This window comes from Micrasema longulum, unplaced genomic scaffold (assembly GCF_059751315.1).
Source record: "Micrasema longulum isolate JH-2025_06_02 unplaced genomic scaffold, ASM5975131v1 h1tg000688l, whole genome shotgun sequence".
Classification (NCBI taxonomy): Eukaryota; Metazoa; Arthropoda; class Insecta; order Trichoptera; family Brachycentridae; genus Micrasema; species Micrasema longulum.
Window position 1 is genome coordinate 814,959 of NW_028277884.1, and position 27,147 is coordinate 842,105.

The 27,147-nt window shown below is 31.7% G+C and overlaps 1 protein-coding gene across 2 annotated transcripts in view; it reads right to left on the reverse strand.

Moving 5' to 3' along the window:
- Positions 1-5,911, reverse strand: part of vex (somatomedin B and thrombospondin type 1 domain containing protein vexed) — a 341,079-nt gene extending 335,168 nt beyond the window's left edge. Inside the window, exon 1 of one of the 2 annotated variants that reach the window (XM_088229627.1) lies at positions 5,760-5,911. The gene's annotated coding sequence lies outside the window, so the exon portion shown is untranslated. The remainder of the gene's footprint in view (positions 1-5,759) is intronic. The other variant, XM_088229628.1, reaches the window with a different exon arrangement.
- Positions 5,912-27,147: the final 21,236 nt, after the last annotated feature.

Consider the following 27,147-nt stretch of genomic DNA (forward strand, 5'->3'; position numbering starts at 1 on the left):
CGGTTATATAATATTGTTCTTAAGATATTATATTATTGCAAACTTGTAGAAAACAGATAAATTGTTTAATTTACAAAGAGAACGTTAATGTTAAATTTGTTTCGATTTACAATTTTGCTGAAATTATGGATAAAAAATGCAAATTTACGTAGTTTCTTTTTTATATTTACGGCACATTATTCATTTATCACAATTTTCTCATTTTTATTAACAAAAAGATTATGTTCTAATATTAGAACTTTTTTTAAATTTTTATATTTTGTATTCTTCGTGTATCCTTTATTGGAATTAAAAATTTGATTGAAATTTAAAACACACAGGCCATGCTTCTGTGGGGTTTTTTTTTGTGTTTACATAATAGTGATTTTTGTATTTACAACTCACGTATACCTATTGTAAAATGCATTTTTTTTTTTAAAAAAAACAACAACGCTTTTGCAATTTTTCCATTCATGTGATACGCTCTTATTGGAGTTTCATGCAGTGCCCTAAGCACCACTGAGTTCAGCTAGGGAAAGATGATGATGATGATTCATTCATCCAATTTTTTTTTTTCAATTTTTCAATGTCGACCACAAACCACATACATCTAAACTGCGAATTAATTGTCGTCTTCCCGTTTACTAACCAATTTTAAAAATAGTTCTAAAAAAAGGTCAGACCATAACCGCAGACTGAAAACGTCCGGTCGGAAAATAAAACGCTAGTTGATGGGAGGAGTTCTCTGCCGAAACAATAGTATTGTTCTTTTCATATCATCATTAAATACCATTCTCTTCGGTCACGCTGACATTTTTTATCTCTCCTATAAAAAAAAAAAAATTACTTATAGACAGTAGCCTATTTAGTTAAACGAGTATGTTAGTAAATATGTACATATTTTTTTTTCAATTTAAAAAAATAATATTTGTGATACGTGCGTTATTTTTTTCAATTTTTTTTTTACGTCATTTTGTTATACGTTCCTATATATGATATCTTAAATATATTATTTTCAATTTCTTCATTTCTAAATTTGTTGAAACGGAGATGAAAACCATGTTTGAGAAGGAAATAAAAAAGTCCAGGCTTTTAAATAAATAAATAAAAATTGTCAAATGACGTTAACCTTACGTATAACAACAATATTTTGAGTTTGTCCAAATTTTTGTAGACAAGGACTGGATTTAACTCCCTGGGGAGCTGTTTATATTAACATATTACCTTAACCGAAAGGCTTTAAGCAAAGTAAAGGTCCGGAACTTAAATTGAATGGAACACAAAACAAGTGTTCTAGTGTAAACATTTAAAACCATAAAGAGTCATCGAAATTGGGAAAATTCTGATTGCTAAACGACAAAACTGATTAATCAACTCAATTCTACCAAAACTACGCTAGTAAAGCCGCTTGAAAAGGCTAGTGAATAATTCATTAAAATGTACAAATGTGTTTTGTTATTTTTCTAAAGAAAATAAACAGGAAAAAATATTATGCAACATTAAAATAGCGAAATAACAGCGAGGAAAATAATGTATTCGCATAATAATTTAAATATTTTCTTTTCGAAAAGCACTGTAGGATTCCAGCACGCTCTGGCGAGCTCCAGAAAAAGGCAAATATTTTATTTTTCCCTTTCTGGATGGATTTATCTCCGTAAGTATTTTTTCTTGAGTGTGGATTTTCCCGTATTTCCCGAGAGCAAAGCCAGGAGCCCGCTAGGGACTAGGCGCAGTACTGTTCCAAAAAAATCTCTGAGAGTATCCATAAGGATTTAAGGGAATATTTTCATTTGGCCACTCTATTCTGTAATGTAGCTTTATTACGCCGAGGTGTAATATTTACTTCACGGCACATTTAGACAAAGTAAAACCACTACAAATATAATTTCATTTCCATCGTTTTTTTCTATTTATTTATTTGGTACAGAATAGTACATAAAATCCCACAAAATAATAACAAAAATTCTCAGTAAGTACTTTCCAACATAAGGAATATATCGCACCTTTAAAACGAAAACGACTCAACAAAAAAAAACAAAATTTATAGGAGCTGCAAAAGAAGAATATAAATTGTGACATGTTCGTATTCTTACGTTGATTGTTTAGTATTTTTCGAAGTAAGTGCCAAATTTTTAATTAAAAATTATACCGAAGGCTTTCAGCTATGAATCTATGAAAAAAAACGTAATAAAAAGAAGTTGTGATAAGTTTACACAAGACATTTATTTAATGAGCCATTAAGAGATTAGAAAAAAAACCAACTTAAACACTTTGATTAATAAGATGATATAATTTTTATTAGGTGAGATCAGGTTACCAAACACATGTTTTTTTATTTATTCACGAAATGACAAAAACGTAAATAAGTCACTAAGATTATCGATAACTTAAATAATAAAATGACATTAATTTTAATAAGTCATTATTCATATCGGTAAGTCGGAACAAAACAATCACAAAGCTAAATTGGTCGTTTTAATATTTAAAAAAAAAAGTAAACATGCCATTTGTGTCTGAATAAAATCGACTCAACCGGCTTCGGTCACTATGTGTTTGTCTGCGTTGCGTCCTTCACACAGCAATGTTTACACAACACTAATTGCGTCGCTTCCGTACTGACACGGAATCTAAATTCTCTGAGTAATAACTGACACTTCTTCTGAAATTACACTGGCTACGTTTTCCACAAAGGGAGATTTATTGTATTTACAAACTCTGTTGGCTTATGTATAAATCAATGCTTATCAATGCTTAGCTCTTCTCCGGAATATCTAAAAGAATTATGCATTCCAGATGAACTAGTTAATGAAACCTCTGAATGTGGTGTAAAAATAAATTATTACACTTTTAAAAGATTTACTTAAATTATAAATATTAAGTAGAATTAAATTCAGTATTCATAGAATCGCTCAGAATCAATCAGCCATTGAGCCATAATTATTAAGAAGACGGCTCCATATTGTTCAAAATAATAGTCATTATTACATATTTGCCAACAATTTTTTATTATTTTTATTTATTTACAATTTTAAAAAACCCGTTAGGGTTACATTAGAAATTTAATATTGTCTAGTCATTTTATGTCTTGTCTAGTCTAGTTAGTTCAGTCATCATGTCATTGTCTCCAGTAAAAGTTTTCAAGTAGTTAGGTAGGTCCGTTGAAGTGTTTAAGTCCATTATGTAGTATTTTTGACTGTCCTGTGTTTGTCTTTGCTTTTTCAATATGATATGTTGTTGTTGTCTGGTGTTATATTTGTGTATGTCAGCATTTTTGACTAATATTATGTCGTCGTCTTGTATGTTTCCCAGTGTTATTTTGTGCACAATTTTTAAGGTCTCAATTTTAGTCAATTAGTTTATGTCAAACTGGTGTGTTTTTTTGTACAGTTCAGTCGTAGAGGTCAGGTAGGGTAGGTTGTATGTTAGTGTAAGAATTTTATTTTGTTGTCTTTGTATTCTTGTTATAAAAATGTTGTTAATAAAAATGTACATAAATAAGAACAATTTCTTTTTTAAATAAACGAATAAAATATATATATCGAAAAGTATTCTTATTTACATGTTATATATAAAGATTTTTAAAAATTTCAACAGAAATAAAGAACCTTTTTAAAGGGCATATTTAAGTCTAGGCATTTGCAAGCTTAATGATCTATCATAATGTGAATTTTCGAACAAAGTCAGAACGGTGAATGTTAAACAGTATGTAAACGAGTCACCAGCCAATGACATGTCATAAGCGGTGATCTGTACATTTTAAAAGTTTACGTTTTTAAATAAATAAGCAAGATTTTCAATTTTTTATTTTAAATAAAAAAGCGTACTTCAATTTAAATTTCTTTGCCAAATAATATTACTACGTTTTATATAGGCAAAAATCCAAATTTTTATTTAGAACTTAATTATCAGACGATGGTTTAGTTTTAAGTTTAAACCTTAAATTTATTATTTCAGTTTACGAAAAAAAAAAAATGATATCGTAAAATTTGGTGTCATAAAATATATTACAAGAATATTAAATATATTATTTTTCGAAGTCATAAAAAATCGGAAAAGCAAAAACAATTTCGTGTATTTAAAAATACAAGAAATATAAAAATAGTAGGTTTGAAAATAAATAGCAACATTTTTCAAAAAATAATAATAAAACGTGTAATGAAAGTTCATCATCTGAATTTATTGCGACTTTCTGTATGGTGGATCAAATGTCTTTTTTTGTTCAATTTGTTATTTTTAATACTTATTTAAAATACAAAACTTTTGTTTTAAGAGGTATATTAACATGAATACAAAAAATAAATTTTAAAAATATTATTTAAAAAATAAGTTTAAAAATGGAAAACGTCTCTATATTGTGAGCCTTAGCAAAATTGTAATTTTACCTTTCAATGTTATTTATTTTCATATTTTGAAAAAACATTAAATAAATGAAAAAAAAATTGTATGATCTTCAAAATTTTCTCCTTAACATTTTCTACTGTTGTATTTATATTTTTTTGAAAACTTCAACTGGATGATGTACTACCTTTTATAAATATCTATTTATATAGTCTTAGTATATTTACTATGAGAATATTTATTTTATTTTATTTGAAAGTCAACATTATTCAACCATAAATTAATTAATCCTTAATCAAAATTGGTAATTAAAAAGTCCAGAGGTTTTTTTTTATTTATTATTAGTATTGTTAAAAGACTATTAAACTGAACCTTTTTTTTAAATTTGATGTATTGAATTATCTGCACAATGTTTTTTTTTAGTTTTGCTATTTTTACATAATTCCGCCTGTGATGTCACACAAGTTTTGCTGATTTCTCAGGTTCTAACCCCACTCCAACACAACTTGATTTCTGTTTTCTCATTAGAAACCATTGTGAGTTATTTACAACTCGTTAAAAATGGGCCCAAAATTTGAAATATGGGTGAATCATAAGGTCGCAAATCATCATCATCATTACCTTTTCACACCTAATGGTGCATAGGGCACTGAATAGATATACTAATCGCTGCGTATCTCGAACATTTTTGTTACATGAAGGTAAGATGACCAGTCTTACGCTTCAAGTGCCAGTCCGATATTATGAAATGTTTTAGTGTATAAACACATTATTAGATAAATATTTCTTGCCAACCCTATCGGCAATCGAACCTCTTGCGTGCTAGGCAAATACGCTGACTACTATACCACGAGGCCGACAAAGACTGCAAATACTTATTTTTTTAAATTTATTAATAATAAAAATTTATTGAGGGAGATTAATCCTATGTAAAAAAAAACTTACTCATATTTAAAAAAATCATCAGTTGTACTAAATAAGTCTGTTAAAAAATAAATAAATTGTTAAATAAATATAATATATTTGAATGATGGTACACAACTTGCATTATTTTTAATACGTAAAAATATGTAATAAATATAAATTTAAAATTAAACGTAATTTATTTTTAATTTTTAAAATTTTATTTTTAATTTATTTAATGAATTATTTTTTGGTGTGGTATTTTGTTTCGTCCTTTTTTTGTACTTTTCGTCTTATAAGTGTTATTTATGTAATAATAAAAAAAGTATCAAGTTTAAATTTTTTTTTTTTTTTTTTAATTCAATGAAATAAAAATTAAATCCTTTTAGTATTTGAATTAAAATAACACGTGAAAAACTGTTTTTAGCTTTAGAATTTCTTAGAGCAGGTTTATTTATCCTCATAAGAGTTCAATAAAACAAGTTACTAATTATTACTTTTGGCTGTAAAAAAAGCAAAAAAATTTAGAAAATACTTACGATTTGAAATCCGAAAATTTTCACAGCGCCCACAGTTAGGATTCACTAGAAACACGTCTCTGATTAATAATTACGTACGCGGTACGATACTCGACTGGCTCCGAAAGCTCTCACGAAATCTCCCGAAGGACGACCGCTTCGCTGTGCGATCGGGAGACGAATGAAGAGACGAGGCTGGACTAAGCATGAGGTCGCGGGTAGTGGATTCCTTCCAGACAGGGAACCCTGACGCCTGCGGTAAAATTACATTTTTGTTCCATACATCATAATATTTATGATAAAGGTGATGTGCCTATTACAGACGCATTACATTATTTATTAAATTTTCCTACTTTATTTCTGTTGTTGTTTAAAGTCGATGTATCGGCGTCAACCCTTAAAAGACTACTAAAAAATGACCCGGAAACGGTATATATTTTGAAAAAAATATATATAGATGATTATAAAATCAGTAAATAATTACTGAACATAACGTTATAAAAGGCAATGTTTGAATGTGTGTTTTTGATAGAAAAAAAAACAAAAAAACTACTGGACTAACTGCGCGATTTTTTGCAAAATAATGGCCTCGTGGTGTAATGGTCAGCGCGCTTACCTGCCATGCAAGAGGTCTCGGGTTCAATTCCCGATATGGTTGATGTGAAATATTTATATTTAAACGGTGTTTTAACACTAAAATATTTTATAGTCCCTGGACTGACACCTGAAGCGTAGGACTGGTCATATTTTCTTTAGGTGACAAAAATGATCAAGATACGTTGCGATTGGTGTACCAATACAATTCCCTATGGACCATTAGATGCGGAAAGGGAATGAAGATGAATATGTGCATATCAAATCGTATCCACATACAATAATTGATGTCAAACCTTCAGATGGCGTTCATTTCATCCATATACGAGTATGTACACAAATCTAGCAATAGCAAAGCATTGCCAGGTTCAACTTGTCTTTCGTTAAATTTTTGTCCCATTTTGCGTCCAAAACGAGACTGAAAGTTGGCATTATAGTTCATAGTGTGGGTCAAAAAATAAAGGAAAAATCATTTTTAAAATATTAATTTTTATTCACCATTATTAACTAATAATGCCTTATAAATGTAAATGACAAGAAAAAAACCTTGCGGCATGAAGCATAATTTATTTTCACCCAAGTACATTTGGGAGTGGACTTTTCTGCAGATAATTTTGCCCGAGTTTTCTCGAGTGTGGGAATTTTCGCACATAATAGCCGCCCGAGTTTCAATAATAACTTAACTCACATATTTTAACACATAATTAGTGACAATATTTTGAGTTTGTCCAAATTTTTGTAGACAATTGACTTTTGTAGACCTTGTTTGTAGAAATTTTGTAGACCTTGTCTACAAAAATTTGGACAAACTCAAAATATTGTTGATAAATTACCTGGTCCATGAAGAAGTATAGAAATTGAAAAAATAACATTTTCAGGCGTTGCCTAGTATGTAGGTGAAATAATTCAATTAGATGAATCTCAACTGCATAAATAAAGGTTTCAGCTCTTTAACTTCACAAACATCAACAGATGAAAGAATTGAAGGAATATAGATGTTCAAATATAGGCAGAATGGTGAATGTTACACAGTGTGTAAAGTGGCCACTTAAACCAGCCATTGACAGGTCATAAGCCCTGTAGATGCCTAGACTTCAATATTACCTTTTCTTAAATGTTCTTCATCTCTGTTGTAATATGTTAACATAATTAGTGAGTAATAATATTTGCGCCGGTAATAGGCTGCATTGCCGTCCGCAGGTTTGATAAATGATTGTAGGTTTAAATTTTCAATAAGTGTGGCTACAAAAACATGCTTCACAATATAAATGTATCGAACAGGACAGGGGTTAGAAGTAACACTTGGGAAGTGGGTAAAGCCTTTCGTATAAAAGTTGTAGGTAGGCAAATGCGGGGAAGGTTGTATAATATTGTACATAAGCCTGCTCATGACACCTGATTTTTAATCATATTTGCCTACAGGACGCTTAAAATTTAGAATAATGGGCAATGACGTATATTTATACAGACACGTTACAAGCGCGTAGAAGTTGGGATTCCAATAAGGAAATTGAGTGGATTTTTAAAAATAATTTACTTCCAAATTATTTTATTTTATTTTATTTTTATTTTATTTTATTAACATACACGGCATAATTGCCTTTTACAAATTTATAATATAAACATATAAGGTTTGATATTTTTTAAACTACATATTTGCACTCAAAACTAAGGAACAATAATCAAGCCTAAAAATTATATAACATAATATTTAAAAAAAAAAAAAAGTTTAAATAAAACAAAAGTTTGAAATAAAAAGTATACGAGAACTTTAAAAATTAATATAAAAAGTAAATCAAATTTTAAACATAATAAGGTTTATAGTAAAAATATATATAAAAAAAATTAAAAAAACAGAAAATCATATATGAAGTAACTACATTAAATATGATTACTGCTCATCTTTGAAAAAGTTTATAAGGTTTGTTCTATAAGAACAATACCCCACGAAATAAATAAATTATGCCGAAAGATTAAAAATATTAATATATGTATCGTTTTATCAGCGCTCAGATTCGCACCAATATACGAGTACTGGGATTATACAAGAGTTGTATAATCGGCATTTCGTTCAAAGCCCAAAACACCAAACTTCTGAGTTTTGAGAGTTTGAAATCGTTGACTGGATCCTAAAAGGCTCCAGGTGCAAGTGATCACGATTGATAACTTTAATAAATAATGATTAAGTAATATTAGTAAATATTAGTATTTTATTTGATTTGGGAATGCGACAGTTCTTCATACATATTTATTGTTAACAAACAGATATAGTGTATAAACTCAGAACTTATAACAGATTTCCAGAAAGTACCTTTACAAAATTAGTAAAGAAAATATATTGCATATTAAATAAATACATATAAGTTTATTTATTTATTTTATTTTATTTGGGAAATCAACAGTTCTACATGCATATTTATAGTAAACAAACAGATATAGTGTATAAACTCAGAACTTATAACACATTTCCACAAAGTACCTCTACAAAGTTAGTAAAGAAAATATATTGCATATTAAATAAATACATATAAGTTTATTTATTTATATTATTTTATTTGGGAAATCAACAGTTCTACATACATATTTTTAGTAAACAAACAGATATAGTGTATAAACTCAGAACTAATAACAGATTTCCACATAGTATACAAAGTTAGTAAAGAAAATATATTACATATCAAATAAATACATACAATTTATACATATAAAAATGTTACTTTCAAAGATTTTAAAAATATTTATTTAAAAAAATTATAATATTAATTTTTATACATTTGAAAATGTGATTTTCATGTATATAACCACTTATCGACTTTTTGGTCTTCCGGTTTCGAGACGTACCCGTCTCTTCGTCAGGACACTCACTACACCAACATGCAAATACTGAAATACACCTCCACCTTCATCATCACCGCAGTATGTATGTATATTGTTTTTTTAATAAACATAAATCACATTCAGATTTATAGATATGCGAACACCACCATGTCTAAGCATGCACTAAGCTTAGCTAAAAAATAATTAATCTTACATTGAAGAATTGGTAGGGAGTTGAGAGGGAGGAGGGGTAGAGGTGGGCTTACCCAATTGGTAAATTTTTAATCTAAATAGAGGGCTGTACTCATATTTTATTTGATTATTTAATAAGGAAATATATTTTTTTGAGGCTTTTTAATGTAAAAAATCTCCGTATTATTTAATTAAAGATCTTTTTTATTATTTGAATATAAAAAAATTACTTCTTTATCCTTATAAAAATTGTAATTTGAAGTTATACGATGATGGGAACTGGTAACAAGACAGACATAACAAGAATACAAAGACAACAAAATAAAATTCTTAAACTTACATACAATCTACCCTACCTGACCTCTACGACTGAACTGTACAAAAAAACACACCAGTTTGACATAAACTACTTGACTAAAATTGAGACCTTAAAAATTGTGCACAAAATAACACTGGGAAACATACAAGACGACGACATAATATTAGTCAAAAATGCTGACATACACAAATATAACACCAGACAACAACAACACTATCATATTGAAAAAGCAAAGACAAATACAGGACAGTCAAAAATACTACATAATGGACTTAAACAGTTCAACGACCTACCTTACTACTGGAGACAAATTTAAAATCAATCTGAAAAAGCACATGATGACTGAACTAACTAGACTAGACGAGACATAAAATGACTAGACAATATTAAATTTTTAATGTAACCCTAACGGGTTTTTTAAAATTGTAAATAAATAAAAATAATAAAAAAAATTAGTAAACTCTAAAAAATCATGATTATTTGAAGATTTCATGTGTTCTTTAATTCGAATCTTGAAGCTACGTGACGTCCTCCCAAATCTCGAAACCGGTAGACTAAAATAGTCGGTAAGTGGTTATATACTAACATTTATTTAAATGTTTTACCGCAAAAGTAATGCTTTAAACATAAATAATAAATTATGATAAGATTAATGATGAAAACTCTTTTATTTCGTATAACAATTATATTAGAGAGTTCAATTCAGTTATAATAGCAAGGACGTGTGAGTGACTAGGAAGGCAGAACTCGAAAGAATAGAGCCTGCCACCTTGCACCGCTCTCAACTCAAACATAGATTTATAATAAACCTACACGTTACTATGTTAGTGCCTATACACTAACATGTAATGCATGGACATTACTGAAAGTAAGTGCTTGAGGAGAATATGAGGCATAAATACCCTTAAACTCTCTTCTGTTCCCTAGTTTGCCCGCACCTTAAGAATTCCTCTGTTATCTGGTTTCCATATTATGATGTTTATATCAAGAATATTGAATTAGTTCAACATCGATTTTTGAGAAAGATATGTTGGAGGTTGGGCTTATCCAGAGACCAATATACGTATAATGAGTTAGAAACTAGCTTAAATGTTAACATATTACAACATAGATAGAGGCAACTGAAATGGCTCAAAATTAGACAGCGGAGAGACTATCACTCACTCTCACTTCTGTTCAATGTACTTCATAGTCCTAACGCTTCTATATACCTGTGTGAAAAATTTCAACGCTTATCAGTTCATGGTTAACCTCTTCGTTCTCATTCTCAAGGCACTCTCTTAATACCCATACACAATTCCTCTTTCTTCTCTAACTCATATAGTCTCCATGCGGCTCGACTGTGGAATCATCTCCCATCCACCATCAAAGATGTTACTACATTATCTCTGTTTAAATCACGTCTGAAGAAACATCTCCTTTCTCTTCCTTAATCTCTTCTCCTTTCCTTTTTCCTCTTTCCACTTTTTTCCTTTTTCCCATTGAGTAATAGTTTTGATTTAAGGTAATTTATAAAAAAATACGTTTATTTCTATTTTTATATACTTTTAGCTTTTTAATCTTTTTTTTTTTCTATTGAATATGTTCTGTAACTTGAATTATAAAAATAAAACTTTTATTTTATTGGTTGGTTGAGAGAAATCGCCATTTGGCAATAAGCCCGCCAATGTACAAATAACATTATGTACAAAAAGTTAAATAAATAAAAATAGATGAAGAACATTTAAGAGAAGGTAATATAGAAGTCTTCTCTTAAATGTTCTTCATCTCTTTTGTAATATGTTAATATAAACAGCTCCCCAGGGAGTTGAATCCAGTCCTCGTCTACAAAAATTTGGACAAACTCAAAATATTGTAGCTTAAATATATCTATATATCTATAAAGATCGTCGAAATAAATCCGACCTTCTAGTCCTATTTAAAATTCTCAACTCACTCTTTGATGCGCCTGAACTACTGAGCTTAGTAAAATGAAATATCCCAACTAGAAATCTCAGACAAAACTTACTCTTTCATGCCGGTAACCATAGAACTAACTATGGTTTTCATTCCCCTATGCCCAGAATTCTTAGGTCTGCCAACAAATATACCTGTCTTGATTTCATTGATAACAAGTTGTCTTCTTTCAAACGATCACTGAATCAAATTCAATAACAAACACCGCTCTCCCGCTTCTACTCCCGCTAAGTCTACTATATACCATTGTGTCTTTCTACTTTTTTTATAATAATTTTCTATGTATGAATATGTCTTTAAAAATGCCCATTGGGCGTATATATAAATAAATAAATAAATATATAAATAAGCTGGTTCAATTTCATAACCAACATTGAAATCTAACAACGGACACAGCAGCCTCCTATAACGAGCGTCTTGAAGATGCGGCGGTGGACCTGGCTTGGATCTAAACCTAAACCCAAGTTGCCTCTTTTCTTACCACTGCGGGTTCCCGCTGTCACGGTGCAGTGTCCTATGCCCCACCGTGTGCGGATAGGGGTATTCATGATGCATTATGAACATTCACTTTTCTGCTAGTGTTATATTATCTCTTCCTCAAATGCAGCTAATGGTACTTAAGATACCATTGATAAAATCAATATTTTCCATAAATATTCTCAAACATTTCGATTTTCTCAATACCATTCAAAATTTAATGAAGTACCGCTTAATAAAAGCTTTCTGAAAATATTGAATGGTTCGATTTATTATTTCCAGTTAATAAATAAATATCTAAAGTTCGTTCTGATTAGGGTCCTAAAGGAATTACTTGTATTGCCGGACGAGGGCGGGTGGAGGAATTTCTCTGTAAATTTTAGCCAATTTCAATCTATCGATAATAGTAAAACGGTAAGAAATTTAACTGATGTTTATCGATATACCGCACCTTTAGGACGAAAACGACTTAACTAAAAAAAAACTCACAATTAGTAAGGATCATAAAACTACTTCAATGTACACTATCCATCTTCCTGCATTTAAAAAAAATGTAACATTCGGGTGGGAAAAGGACAAAACCATTTCATCGGTCTCTTAATTACTCAGAGAATTTATATTCTGTGTCAGTACGGAATCTAAATTTAAAGCGACGCAATTAGTGTTGTGTTTACATTACTGTGTGAAGGATGCAACGCAGAACAACATGTAGTTATTATTATTATTATTATTATGGATAACTTATAAGGCGCCATTTTCGTAATATAATACCTCAAGGGCGCTTTACAAAGTAATTATAAAAAGAAATAAATATAATGTTAACTCTTTTAAATTTGTTATTTAATGAAAACAATGTACTTTGACTTATTCTAATGATTTAGAGAACAAGTGGGTTTTAAGATTTTCCTATAACATCACTTCACTCTTTCAAGACCGAAAGCCGGTCCAGTCGATTTTATTCCGATAAAAATGGCATGTTTACTTTTTTTTCTTTGTGATAGTTTCGTTCCGATTTATCGATAATCTTAGTGACCTCTTTAAGTTAATATCATTATATTATTTAAATTATCGATAATCTTAGTGTCTCATTTACGTTTCGTGAATAAATAAAAACATGTGTTTGGTGAACTGATAAAAAATATGTCATTATATTATTTATCAAAGTGAATTTGTTAGTTTTTTTTCAATCTAATAATGACTCATTAAATAAATGTCTTGTTTAAACATACAATAATTTTATTTTATTAGGAAAGGAAGATGCCACTAAAATGTATGTGATTTAAAATGCTTGTATTTCTTTTCAAAATAAAAATAATAAAATTTGACTTTTACCACTTTCATGTTCAACTTATTGTTTTTAAATTATTGCAACAAATTTTAGTTCAATACTTAGTCTTAAATCTTAAAAGTAATTATATTTTAATTACATAAAACTTTTAAGTATATTTTTTAACAGAAATACCTTCAAAAATATTATTTTTATCTAATTTACGTTTTTTTATTATTGCGCGATTTAAAAAAAAAACATTCGTTTCAAAATGGCAAAATTGTATGATTTCCTAATTTTGCGTTCGTTTTACCAGACTACAGCCTTAGTCCTTAGTCCGCATCGTGATAAAATAACAATAATTATATTAACAACAAATTAACACACCTACATTTACCCTTACATACAAACACCTTCATTCACATACACACACATGAATATATTTTGTATTACTATATTTAACAGTGGATTTCTTAAATTGGCTCTAGCATTGATAACACATTTCAAATTATTGTTATACAATAAATAAATAGAGGAATTTGTGTATCTATGAAGTATGTTTACTGGGGATGCAATGACTGTGAAAGATATTGAAATAAGGGTGAGTGCCGGGAACAGAGTGAACGGTGAACTTAAATCAACCTTGGCAAATAAATGTTTGTCGCAAGAGATAAAATTAGCAATCCATAATCGAGTCCTGGTCCTGACTCTGATGTATGTGAGTGGGGTATGGGCTTGGTAAAACGGGGATGAAAGTAGGCTGAATGCTGTCGAAATGCAATCTTCCAGGCGAATGGTTTGGTAAAACTTTGTACGATAGACGCACAAATGTGCATATTGTACATTATGTAAGGCTGAGATTAGTAATATCGAAAAATCAAGAAAGGAACTCTGCGTTGGTTTGGACATGTTGAGCGAATGGACATCGAAACAACAGCTACAAATATTTACAATGCGAATTTTGATGGATGCAGAAATAGAAGAAGACCGATCCGAGAAAAAATCCAACAAATACCTTAAGGTGGACATGTCAAAAGTCGGAATAATCGGCGCGCATGCATCAGCAGATGTATGAATGTAGAGGAAGCGAGATCTGTATGCAAAGATAGAGCGATGTGGCACTCTATCCTCTCCGCCTACCTTTTCGGGGAAACGGCGTGATGGTTTGTTGTTGTTATTGTAATAATAATAAATCAAATGCGTCGTGGTCACATCTAATTTGTCAACAAAAATTCAGTGGTACTAAAAATATTTCTAATATTATTGTTTTTTTTTAAAATTAAAATCATTGCGTCGGTTATGTAGTAGGCTAACACCAGTCGTCGAATACAAATTATAGAAGTATTATATTTGCCGCATAAAATTTATCATATTTTGCATATCGACAAGCAACGATAAATGCTTTACCGCCTCAATGTAATTCGATTCCAGGTGATTGAAGACGGGGAATGCAAATCACGGTGATAATCAGCGGGCAAATAAATGTTAAGCTATTTTAGGGGTGTTTTTTAAAAATAAAATAACTTTGGCCTGAATAACTATGGCTAATAATTGTTTTATATTTAAAGTATACTAAAATATGCATGATTAAAACAATGCGATTTATTAACATATTTAAAAAATCACTTACGAAAAAATAATTCAAACAAGCGTAGCAGTGAAGTATAATAGAATAGTTATACGGATCTATCAGTTCTTATATTTGATTTATTTTAAACGTTCTAGCGGGCAAATAAAATGATAAATAAACATATTTTTATTTTATTTAAACATCAAACTGCATAGTGATAATCAGAATAAAATAAATAAATAAAGTTATTTTTACTTTTTATTTTTTCATACGTGTTTAAATAGACATAGGAAAAAGACAGGAGAAAGACTGATATCCATGTGCGAGAAAAGAATCCTGCAGTTCTTTGGGCATATTTCCAGGGGAGATTCTGATAGTTATAATATATAATAACTTCTTTATTTTCTCTAGTCACCGTTACGACGGCTGTCCACCGCATCACCGTTAAATTACGGTTAAGATACGGGCACCGCTGTCCTAGGAAACTCTAGCTCAACCTGAGTTTCTATAAAATTACAACAATATTTTTACCAAAATCATGAACTATGGAGAATCATCAAGAAATGTTTACGAAAAACATCAATGTGTAGCAAATGTTCCCGTCCCTCAATTGTGTAACGAAGAGTACAATGAATAACGAACATCGAGGCACTTTTATTCAGTCGTATAAATTTCCGCATTTCAGATTGAATTTCGCTGATTAATACACCCTTTCCCCTTCCACATTCGCTTCGTCCCCTCCTCTGACCGCTCTATCTACCCCGCCCGTCGACGCCTCCCCAACCATGGGTTTGTTATACATCAGATGTTCTACAGCGTTTGTTGTACGAGTATGTACATTGTACATACGTAATACGAAAAGTTAAGTTTTACCCGAAATTGTTTTTGAAAATGTATTCTTTTATGGTAGCAATGTTAAATATACATTTAAAAAAATAATATGAACATTTCCATTTATATGATTTACCCGAATACTTCAATTTTTATTTTATTTATTTATTTAACACTTTACGATATATTTTTAAAAATATAGCTAGAAACAAGGTTACTAACTAAAGATATGTTAAAACCAGATACTATTCTGATATTTTTAAACAAAACATTAATAATCCTCGCAATACATGGAAGACAATAAATACAACTCTTGCTAATAGTCCACAAAACCCAAAAAAAGATATTGAGTGTCTTTAAATTGATAATATAGAGATAAAAGAGTCAAAACAGATCTGTGCAGAGTTAAATATTTTTTTTCTATCTGTTGGAAGCAGTTTGTCTAAGGCTATTCCATCTAATCCTGATGATAAAATCACAATTCACACCTAGCCCAAAGCCATACATTCAATGTTTATAGGTAGAACGATTTTTTTCCAAACTAAGGCAACGAGCGGCTCCAGGTCTAGATGGAATAACTCCGGCCATCCTTGGTATATGTAAATATGAGAGTGTTAAACCATTAGTATTTCTCATTAATAAATCATTATCTCGTGGTATATTTTTGGACCAGCTAAAAATTGCAAAAATAATTCCAATTCTTAAAAATTCCTGCAAAAAAATTGTTTCCAGCTACCGCCTCATCTCAAAACTGCTAGTATTTTCTAATAAATTTGAACAAATTTTAAAAGACAGACTCACTAAATACTTGACCATCAATAAAATTCTTACATCTCAACAGTATGGGTTCCGAAAATTTTCAAATACTAAGTGTGCCACTTATGACTTTGTCTCAAGTCTACAAAAAAAACTGGATGATAATGAATTTTCTTCAGCTATTTTTATAGACTTAAAAAAGGCTTTTGATACTGTGGACCATGAGATTCTATTGAGTAAACTAGAACAAATAACTGGCATACCTCTGGAAACATTTCGAAATTTTTCGATAGATATTGCGCGGTTCAAGTTGGAAAATAATCCAGTGATCTAGGTAGGATAACTTGTGGAGTTCCGCAGGGGTCAATCCTTGGTCCACTTTTGTTCCTCATATATATTAATGACATTACTAAGTGGGGTTTAAGGGGTACTCTTCAATTGTTTGCCGATGATACTGTTATTTTCTACCATAATTATAACTTGAAAGAACTCGAAAACATAATGGAGACATATTTCAATAGTCTAGCTGACTAGATGAGATTAAATGAATTAAGTTTGAATGTTAAAAAAACATGTTATATGATTTTTAGGAACAAACAGGACAAAAATATCAATATTTCTCTCGGAACTGGCTATATTGAAAAGACAAATGTAACTAAATACTTGGGACAATTTATTGACTCCTAACTTTCATGAAGCTACCAATTTGAGCATGTAAAATAAAAAATAGCACCCGTAACTGGCGCATTGCATAGACTTCAAGGCTTGCTTCCTCATTGTGTTTTGTTTGCCGTCTACTACGCTATGATTCATTTCTACCTATCTTATCTTTCATGTATATGGGGTTTTGCCAGCAAAAATCAGATGTCGGAAATACAAGTTCTTCAGAACAGAGCTCTAAGAAACATTCTTAGACTGAAATGTGATTCCCATGTCAAGGATATCTACCGACGAACAAAGATACTTCCTTTCAAGGTAATGCCACTGCATGACATAACCAATCTTATTTTAAATATCATAAACTTTTCTGCTCACTCAAATTTAAAATACACATTTGGTCATGATATTCAAAATTACAATACGCGTTACTCACGGAATCTTCATGTGTCTAAGTTTCGCTCAACAAAGTTCGGCAGTAGGTCTTTGGAAAATATTGGCCATTCCGAATATAATAAACTGCCCGATGAGCTAAAGCACAAAAAATTGAATAAAAAATCCAGAAGTGTCAATTAAATTCAATCAAGCCAATTAAAAAACATTTCTTAAATCTTTTTATAGTCATAATTATTCATATAGTTTATATAGATGGTGTTTTATATTTCTTATAAAATCATGTTTTCTTTCTATTTCGGATGCATTAAAATGTATGATATTATGTATTGTCAAAAAAATGTTTTTTCTTATGTACGGTCCCAAATAAGTTTCTTTAATAACTTCTGGGAGTATAATATATACTTTTTGTATTATATGTTTTATTATTAGTAATAATTATAATAAAATGCAATGCGTTAATTGCAATACGTGGCTCTCAAGGACTTCTACCTTAACTTTTTCTTGGAAGATCTGAGTGAAAATTATTTCTGAAAGCTTATTAATAATTATTAATCTTTTTCTTCTTCTCTAAAAAAAGAAAAATCCTAATTATTGACCTTATTATAATTTAAATCCCCGCCAAATAGTTGGTGGTCCATGGCAAGACGAAAAATTTGTCAAATGGTCCCTCTGCGCTAAAAGGTTAAGCCCCACTGCTTTAAAAACATCTCTAAATAAAACAAAATAGAAACTCTGAAATTGTAACAAATTAATTTTAATCGCGGACTAGGGGTTGAATTTCACCTCAATCAAAGGAGTGTATTTTATTTTCCGTTTATTCCATCCATTCTCCTGATTTAGGATGGGAAGTTGTTAACGGAGACAACCGCCATGGAACCATGGATCATGGGGGATTAAGTACAGATACAGAATTAGGGCACAAAAACACCATGGTTTTTCCTTGGCGAAATCAAAGAACATAAATTGGTATTACATACATTTTCCAAACGAATTCATTATTTTCATCATCATTTCTTAGCCGTACTTAACGACTCAAAGGGCAATATATTGGTATAACAAATCTGTTAAATGAAGGTGATTAGTCTTACTTCAGATACACTTCCAGAGGCAATAAAATGTAGCGATGTACAACCAAATTAAAAAATAAATATTTTATTTAAATTATTTAATGACAATTCTTGATGGAATTCCATTGTAATGATGTAATAACTTATATAAACATATAAGTTATTAGTTGAAAAATACTTGGTACAATTAGCGCTTTCACCCTCTAATGGGCATCTTCAGACTGGTGAATATTATACAGTGTAAGGATAATTTATATAAAACTAAATACTATCTGAGGTGTAAGCACATTTAAAAATAAGTTTAAAAATATACAAAACGCAATATTTCAATGGAACAGAGTGAGACAAATTATGGTTTCACATGTTTCAATAATTTGTCTCACTCTGTTCCATTGAAATATTGCGTATTGTATCTTTTTCATGTTTGAACATCCATATTTCTTCAATTCTTCCATTTGTTGATTTTAGTGAAGTTAAAGAGCTGAAACCTTTATTGTTGTGAAGAAATTCATCTGACTGAATTATTTATTTCACATACTAGGCAGCGCCTGAAAACAATTTTTCAATTTTTAAACTTCTTCTTAGACCAGTTGGTTTCATTACAATATTTGAGTTTGTCCAAATGTACGTAGACAAAAGACTGGATTTCACCCCCTCGGGAGTCATTAAGATTAACAATTTACAACAGGGATAGAGAATACCGTAAATAAGGGAATATGAAAGTCTAGGCATTTACAGGGCTTATGACCTATCATTGGCTGGTTTAAGTGGCCACTTTACACACTGTGTATCATTCACCAATTTACCTATGTTTGAAAATCCATTTCTACAATTCTTCCATTTGTTGATTTTAGTGAAGTTTCAGTTGTTATTTGTTAATCTTAATGACTCCCGAGGGGGTGGAATCCAGTCTTTTGTCTACGTACATTTGGACAAACTCAAATATTGTAATATATATATGTGTAATATGTGTAATGTAATATATATATATATATACCAATGAATAAAATGACTCGCCTACAGGCTGTACTAAATGCCGCAGCGAGACTTATTTTTGGAATCTCTAAATTCAGTTATATCACTCCACTACTTCGGGAATTGCATTGGCTACGTTTTCCACAGAGGGTGGAATACAAACTCTGTTGGCTTATGTATAAGTCACTGCACAACTCTACTCCAGAATATCTAAGGGAACTCTGCATTCCAGATGAACTAGCTGACAGACGTCTAACGCTTAGATCAGCTACATCTACGTCGAAAGGAAAAGTTATTATACCTCTACGCAAACAGCGCACTAAATTCGGCGAACGTGCATTTGCGGTCGCAGGCCCTACGGCATGGAATGCTCTCCCAGCAGAAGTCCGAAACTTTGAGAGTGAAGTGATGTTTCGGAAGAAACTTAAAACCCACTTGTTCTCTAAATCATTTGAATAAATTCTTAGTATGTGGTGGAAAAGTAATATGAAAAAGTACATTATTTTTCTTAAATTAAAAAGTTAAAATTAAATTTATATCTTTATAAAATCACTTTGTAAAGCGCCCTTGAGGTATTATATTACGAAAATGGCGCTATATAAGTTATCCATAATTATTATTATTATTATTATTTTGAACACTGACTGTTTGACTGACTACCGATTAACTGACCTAACTGACTAAGGAAGCTATTACTTATATATAGAAATTGTCCAATGTTAACTTTACTTCCTAGGGGGAACTTAAGGTTGTATACTATTTCCCTAGTTGTCAACAATTTTTATATCCGTACGTTGTTAGCAACAAGTCTTCAGCAATTTTATTTTTTTGTTATTTACACACAATAAACTTATGATTCAACTCCTGCAATGTTTTAAGACAATAGTAAGTCAGATGACAGTAAGTTTTTTTTCTTGGTTAACGTACGTATGGAAGAAATAGTTTACTATATTCATTTTATTTGAGATGTAAAGCTATCGCGAATATGTAAGTCTAGGCATTTACAGAGCTCATGTTGAATTACTGCAACTTTTATTCCAATGCGGTTGCTTTGTAAGTAATAAATATAGAAGTTAAACGTTAAAAAATATACCACCTTGGTAACATTTTTCTCGCAAGCTAGAAGGTTAATTGGAGTGACGTTGTATATTTGCCGTGCATAAAAATGGCGTTTCGTGGTTAACAATGTTGGAGAAACGATGTTACTTTAGTAAGATTAATGGCGCTGAATTACGTGGCTAAAGAGATTGCCCCACGATCGATTAGCTACGAGTAGGGGAAGGTGGGGAATGATGGGGTAGTGGGGCAAGATGGGGCCCTGCGATAAAAGCCAAAATCTGCCGAGTAGCTCCGAGCACATTACGCCATTTGATGCTCTTCTTAGACCCCCCATCAATGATGCACTCGCAGCGGACATGTGTGCACGCTCCGATACGCAGCGATACTAAACGTGTTTTACGCAAATTTTATGTTATTTTATCGAGTTTTGCTGCTTGTGACATTAAAAGAAGCATATTGTGATTTTAGCTGGCTGATGGTCGCTTTACAAGCTCAAAGTATTGTAATTTACAGTAAGTTCATCAATGATTTCTAGAGAAATTGTATTTCGTAAACAATAAACGTTGTTAAGAAGCATAGTAAAAGGGGCAAGACAGGGTATCGGTACTCCATCTTACCTCATTGCTTGAACACAATGTAGTAACAGTTTTTATTTTCTTTGTGTAAGCAGAATTTGGTCCGAAACTACGTTTGAAAGACCAAGAGGGGGAGTTGGTCAAAGGAATACATGATCAAGATAAAAAAGACATTTTAGAAGTGAGAAAAGGATATAAACTAGCTGCAAGATTTTATTCAATACCTCAAACTACTTTGGAGCAAAAAGTTATGTTGGCCAGGCAAAATCATAACAGGATAGATAAGGTGAAGGTTCTTTTGGGTCCTAAACATACAGTTTTTAATGAAAATGAAGTAGCCATCGGAACGATCAAGACGTAACTCTTCTTCCATAAATGATGAAGATGATACAGAGTGCTTGTTTTGTAGAGGGTCATACGTTGAGTCAAATAAAGGCTGGATAGCGTGTCAAATGTGCCAGAGCTGGGCACACTGTTCATGCGCTGGAGTAGACGAAAAAAACTAAGACACCATCCTTGTCTGTCCTATTTGCGAACCGCAGTAGGCGGTACCCCATCTTTCCCCACCAGTGGAACAAGACGGGATAATTACGACTGTTTTTAATTGATTTATTTCACTAGTTTTTTTATCGAATTTTTAGTTTTTTTGTAACACGTTTGTTAGTTTAAGATCAAAGTTCATAAATTTTTTTTTTTTTAAAGGATTTAAAAGAAGAAACGCGTTTTATTGACGTATTACCTTAAAGCCCCCATCATGCCCCACCTTCCCCTACGTTAACAAAACTTAAATACGCTTTTTTTAAGATTACAAAAAAATCTTGTATTTGCCGAGATGTTAATTTTTTTTTTTTAAATAATTTAAAAAACGTAATCATACACGCTTAGACGTTAAAATCTTTGTGGATATTTGATCTAAATTGCGGTTTTTTCATTATTTTTAAAGTTTTTTTTTAATTTGTGTTTTCTTTGTTCATAATATTAAATCGTTTTAAGTTTGTAATATTCTGTTTATTGGGAAAAAAACAAAAGAAAAATAATTAAGTGCAATTTGCAACGCCGCGCGCCGCGCCGATTACACTACAGGGGTGGGCGGGTTGATTTTGTGTGATTCAACGAAAAAAAAACCAGTGTGTCTTATTTAAAAAAATGTTATTCAGTAAAATTTCATATTTACTAAATAATACTAAATTTTACTATTTTTCTTTTTGGACATTTTTGTCTGTAGTTTTTTTTCAGTTTCATAAACTTTGACAGTTATGATTTTTTTAGTTCATCATCTTTCATCTTTAATAAGATTTTCACATTTGAATCATTACTAAGTCTAAATATGTTATCTGTATCTTTACATACAATTCTTATGTACGTGTGATGTCACTGAACTCCTTTTAAACGGTTTAACCGATTTACGTGCTGTTTTCAGTGAAATGTAGATCTTTGCACCGCGCGTATTTGTATATAATAACATTTTTAATCGAGTCTGTAAAAAATAAAGTTAGAAGCATAAATCTTTTTTTCATCGACCTACCAGGGTTGCATTCGACGAGAATGCATATACAAAAAATGGAAGAATATTGTTTTTTTGTGTTTAAAAAAAGTTTGTTTTTGAATGTTTAAAAACAACATTCACTTTTTATTGATCCCAATCAGATTCTCTCCTTACATTCTTTATAATTTATTCCCATTTATTTCTTTTTACTGGATTTTTGGTAATACTAAAATAATATAAGCTGCCATAAAGTACATTTTTGAAAATCACATTTATGAATAAAGTGCACCCCTGTTGATGAGAAGAGCCGAGTTTGACATTTGCAAAAAGAATTCTTATTTTGAAATTGAATTATTTTATGTTTTGGAATTCAACCATAAACAAGTACCTAGGTACCTAGATACTTAAATTCAATATTTGAATATTAATAAATTTTAATTTTGGAATTCAACCATGAACCAGTACCTAGGTACCAACTTATCAATAAAAAGTATTTTTCGAAGGGAATAGCAGACAAGCCAACGTTCGAGCAGGACAACGACTGTCGGGTCCGCTAGTGGTCTTTACTATATCTAGTGAGGATAGACAGGGCCTAATATGTTTGCTTATAATTTAATTAAAATTTAATTTTACATGGTTGTTTTACACCTAATTTTATTTTATTGTACCCTTTACACTGTTTTGCAAACATAACGTATTGTACTATAATAAACGCAGCCGCCGATTTTCAGCACAGAACTGAATTAAGAATTAAAAAAATAATGAAATCAACATTCCAATTCGAAATAAAGCGAAATTATATCGGGCGAAGAGAAAGCTGATTTGTTAAAGAGACTTTTTTGAATTACTAAAGTAAAGTTCTGTAATTAAAATGACGTCATGAGCAGTTTGCAATTTTCCCAGTAATTGTATTTCCGATTAATTCCGAAGACCTTTAGCTGCTAGAGGAGATTCAGTGTCTTTTCTCGAGAGATTCAATATCCCAGAAAACTTTTAATTGCGCTGCAGTTCACAAAAGAGAGGTATTGTCCTCTTGAAAGGAAAAACTGTAGTGAAAAACTGAGCCATAACAAAAAAAAAATGATTATATGCAAAATTTTAAAGACAAGGCTGGATTCCATTCCCCAGGAAGTTATCAAGATTAAAATTTCATCGCAATAGAGAGAAAAGCATTTTCTTAAAGATGATATTGAAGTAGAATCGGGTTGTGATCCCGTGGATAGTGTCGTGGACTCACAGATGAAACGTACGAGGTTCGTACACCGTTCTACCACAACTTGATTCCCATTTTCTAATAGTGACTTATTTACAACTCGTTGAAAAAGGCCTCCAAAATCGAAATGTTTGAGTACTGGACTGGACCTGAATCGTAAGACTGATCACGTTACTTTCATGTAACAAAAATTATCAAGATACGCTGCGATTGTTTTTTTTTTTTTTTTGCACCACAACAGGCCAGGAGGCCTATTACAGTGGTGAATTACATCACAAAGCATCCAGGCTTGAGAAAAATCACTTTTTAAAAAAAAAAATTAGTGTTCCCACCGGAAATCGAACCCGGAACCTTCTGTGCGTGAGTCAAGCGTCTTGACCACTACACCACGGAGCTCGCCTAATACAGTGCTCTATGCACTATTAGGTGTGGAAAGGTTATAATGATGATGAAATGAAAAAAAGAACAATATCTGTTCAGTTTTGAGGTGCGGAAAACGGGACAATTTATCTTCGATTCCTTCGGTTTTAGGAAGGCATAATTAATCCGACGTACAGTTGTCTTTTTCGGGCATTTTCAAGATCATCATTCCATGTCCGCTCCCTAGTTGGAGCATATGGTGTCCACGAAGAAGAAGATGTTAGCGGCCAGCTCCTGTGCGTCCTCCTAAGGCAGGTGAGCGTCCCGTAGTTCTGACACGAACTGCCGACGAACAGTTAGCAGTGGACGTCCAGGACGTCGAAAACCAGATGCCTTGTAAAGTAGGCAAGCGTGATTAAGGCTCTCAGGAGGCATCGTAACCGTATCGCCTCTGCTTGATGACAGTTGTCCCTGGAGCTTGCTGAGTCCGTTCTCTTATTATTTCATTCCGCACAAAGTCAAACAAACGCACACCCAAGATTCTTCTGAGACACCTATTTTCAAAACTTTGCTGTTTTTTGCTGTTTTGGGTGAGTTTGGTGAGGTGTGAGGTGCCGCGATTCGCATCCATAGAGAAGAATAGGTGTTATTCAGGCGTTATATAGGTGGCATTTTGTTTTCACTGAGTAAATATCCAATCTGCAGACAGCCTTCATACTGCTGAATGTGGCATCTGCTACTCCTAGCCGCACTCCCAGTTATTTTTAAAAGCTGACATTTCCGATAGCCGACCGATACCGATACCTGACCGATAACCATAGAACTAACGATGGTTTCCATTCCCATATGCCCAGAATTCTTAGGTCTGCCAACAAACATACCAGTCTTGATTTCTTTGATAACAAGTTGTCTTCTTTCAAACGAACACTGAATCAAATTCAATTATAAACACCACTCTCCCGCTTCCACTCCCACAAAGTCTACTATAAACCATTGAGTATTTCTACTTTTTTTATAATAATTTTCAATGTATAAATATGTCTTTAGAAATGCCCATTGGGCGTATATATCGGCGCTACGATTTTTCAAAGTTTTGTATTTCTGAAATAACTCCGCGTGTAACGTCAGAGGTTCATTTCCGCTTATTCTCATTCAGTTCTTCATCGGTCCAGAAGCGACAAGCAGACCGGAAATCTTCCATAGCTCTCAGATCATAGGTTGATTCACATGAACCAGTGACGTCATTTAAAGTAGTGCGTTTTTATCAAAGTATTTTTTATTATTTTTTCTGTACATTTTCAAGAAACTTTGTAGTACAATTTAATGCTCTAATTTTTACCCCGCGTAAGAAAACATTTTTTGTATCCAATTTCCCGTAGGGCCGAAGTTCCTCATTATAAAAATAAAACTTTTATTTTATTGGTTGGTTGGAAGAAATTGCCATTTGGCAATAAGCCCGCCAATGTACAAATAACATTATTTACAAAAAGTTAAATAAATAAATAAATATATAGAAATAAATAAATAAATTTCTTCGAGATAGTGAAATAAAAACTGTGTTCAAACGCCTATTCCAGTCATACAATATCTCCGGCATCGCGTGTCCTCGCGATCTAGATTTGAATGGACTGTACCTTGTTAAATTTCAGAACGCTAAAAAGTGTAATTTAAAATCTCCCGCCAAATCTGCAGGTGGCAGGTCCACTAATTGCTCATTTTGTGGCGTCTGCGTACCGCGCGGACAGAAGTGGAATTCCACAGTTCCGCGCGATGGGCGGATAAGGCACGGATGCCGTTAGGCGCACTGGATTTGGAAATCAAATTCGTTAGGGAAAAATCCAATTCCACAAAAATCAGTCAGCAGTTTTCCACTGCGCACTTTGGAATAGTAAACGAAATTAATGCTATTTTTTCAACACATTAGCGTACTAATGAAATAAAAATAAGTTAGCATGCTAAACGCTATTTTTAAAAAATCAAGATAGTTTTATAGGTTAAAATTTGTTGCAACAGAAAGGAAAAACACTTTTGAGAAGGAAATGTGAAAGTCTCGGCATTTACAGGGCTTATGATCTATCATCGGCTGGTTTGAGTGGCCACATTACACACTGTGTAACATTCACTATTCTGCCTATGTTTAAACATCCACATTTCCTCAACTCTTCCATGTGTTGACTTTTGTGAAGTAAAAAAGCTGAAACCTTTATCACGTGGGCGCGGGTGAGATTCATCCGGCTGAACCAATTTACCTACTCGCCTAAAAACCATTTTCACAATTTTTATACTTATTCTTTTACCAGGTAGTTAATCCAACAATGTTTTGAGTATGTTCGAATGCTTGCAGACTGGCTGGATTGAAGAGTTGGGGAAATATGGATGTTTAAACATAAGCAGAATAGTGAATGTAACACAGTTTGTAAAGTGGCCACTTAAACCAGCCGATGACAGGTCTTTAGCCCTATAAATGCCTAGACTTTCATATTCCCTCCTCAAAAGCGTTTTTCCTCTCTAAATTTAAATATGAACAACTCACTAGGGAGGAAATCCAGCCAGTCTGCAAGCATTTGGACATACTCTAAACATTGTTGATATCCCAATAAGTCCTGCAGCTATAGAGCGCATAGGCGGATGCGATTTTAGTTCACCAAAACAAGTACTGAGCATAAATATTATTATGTTACAATAAAAGTTATCCTAATAATGTAATTGAGACACATTTTATATATATTTCTACCGACATATTGAAACTATTGTATAAATTCTATAATGTGTTTTGTTTTTATGAGAAAAATACAATAAAATAAAATCATTCATTCTCTTCCAATCATTTTCCTTTCTTTCC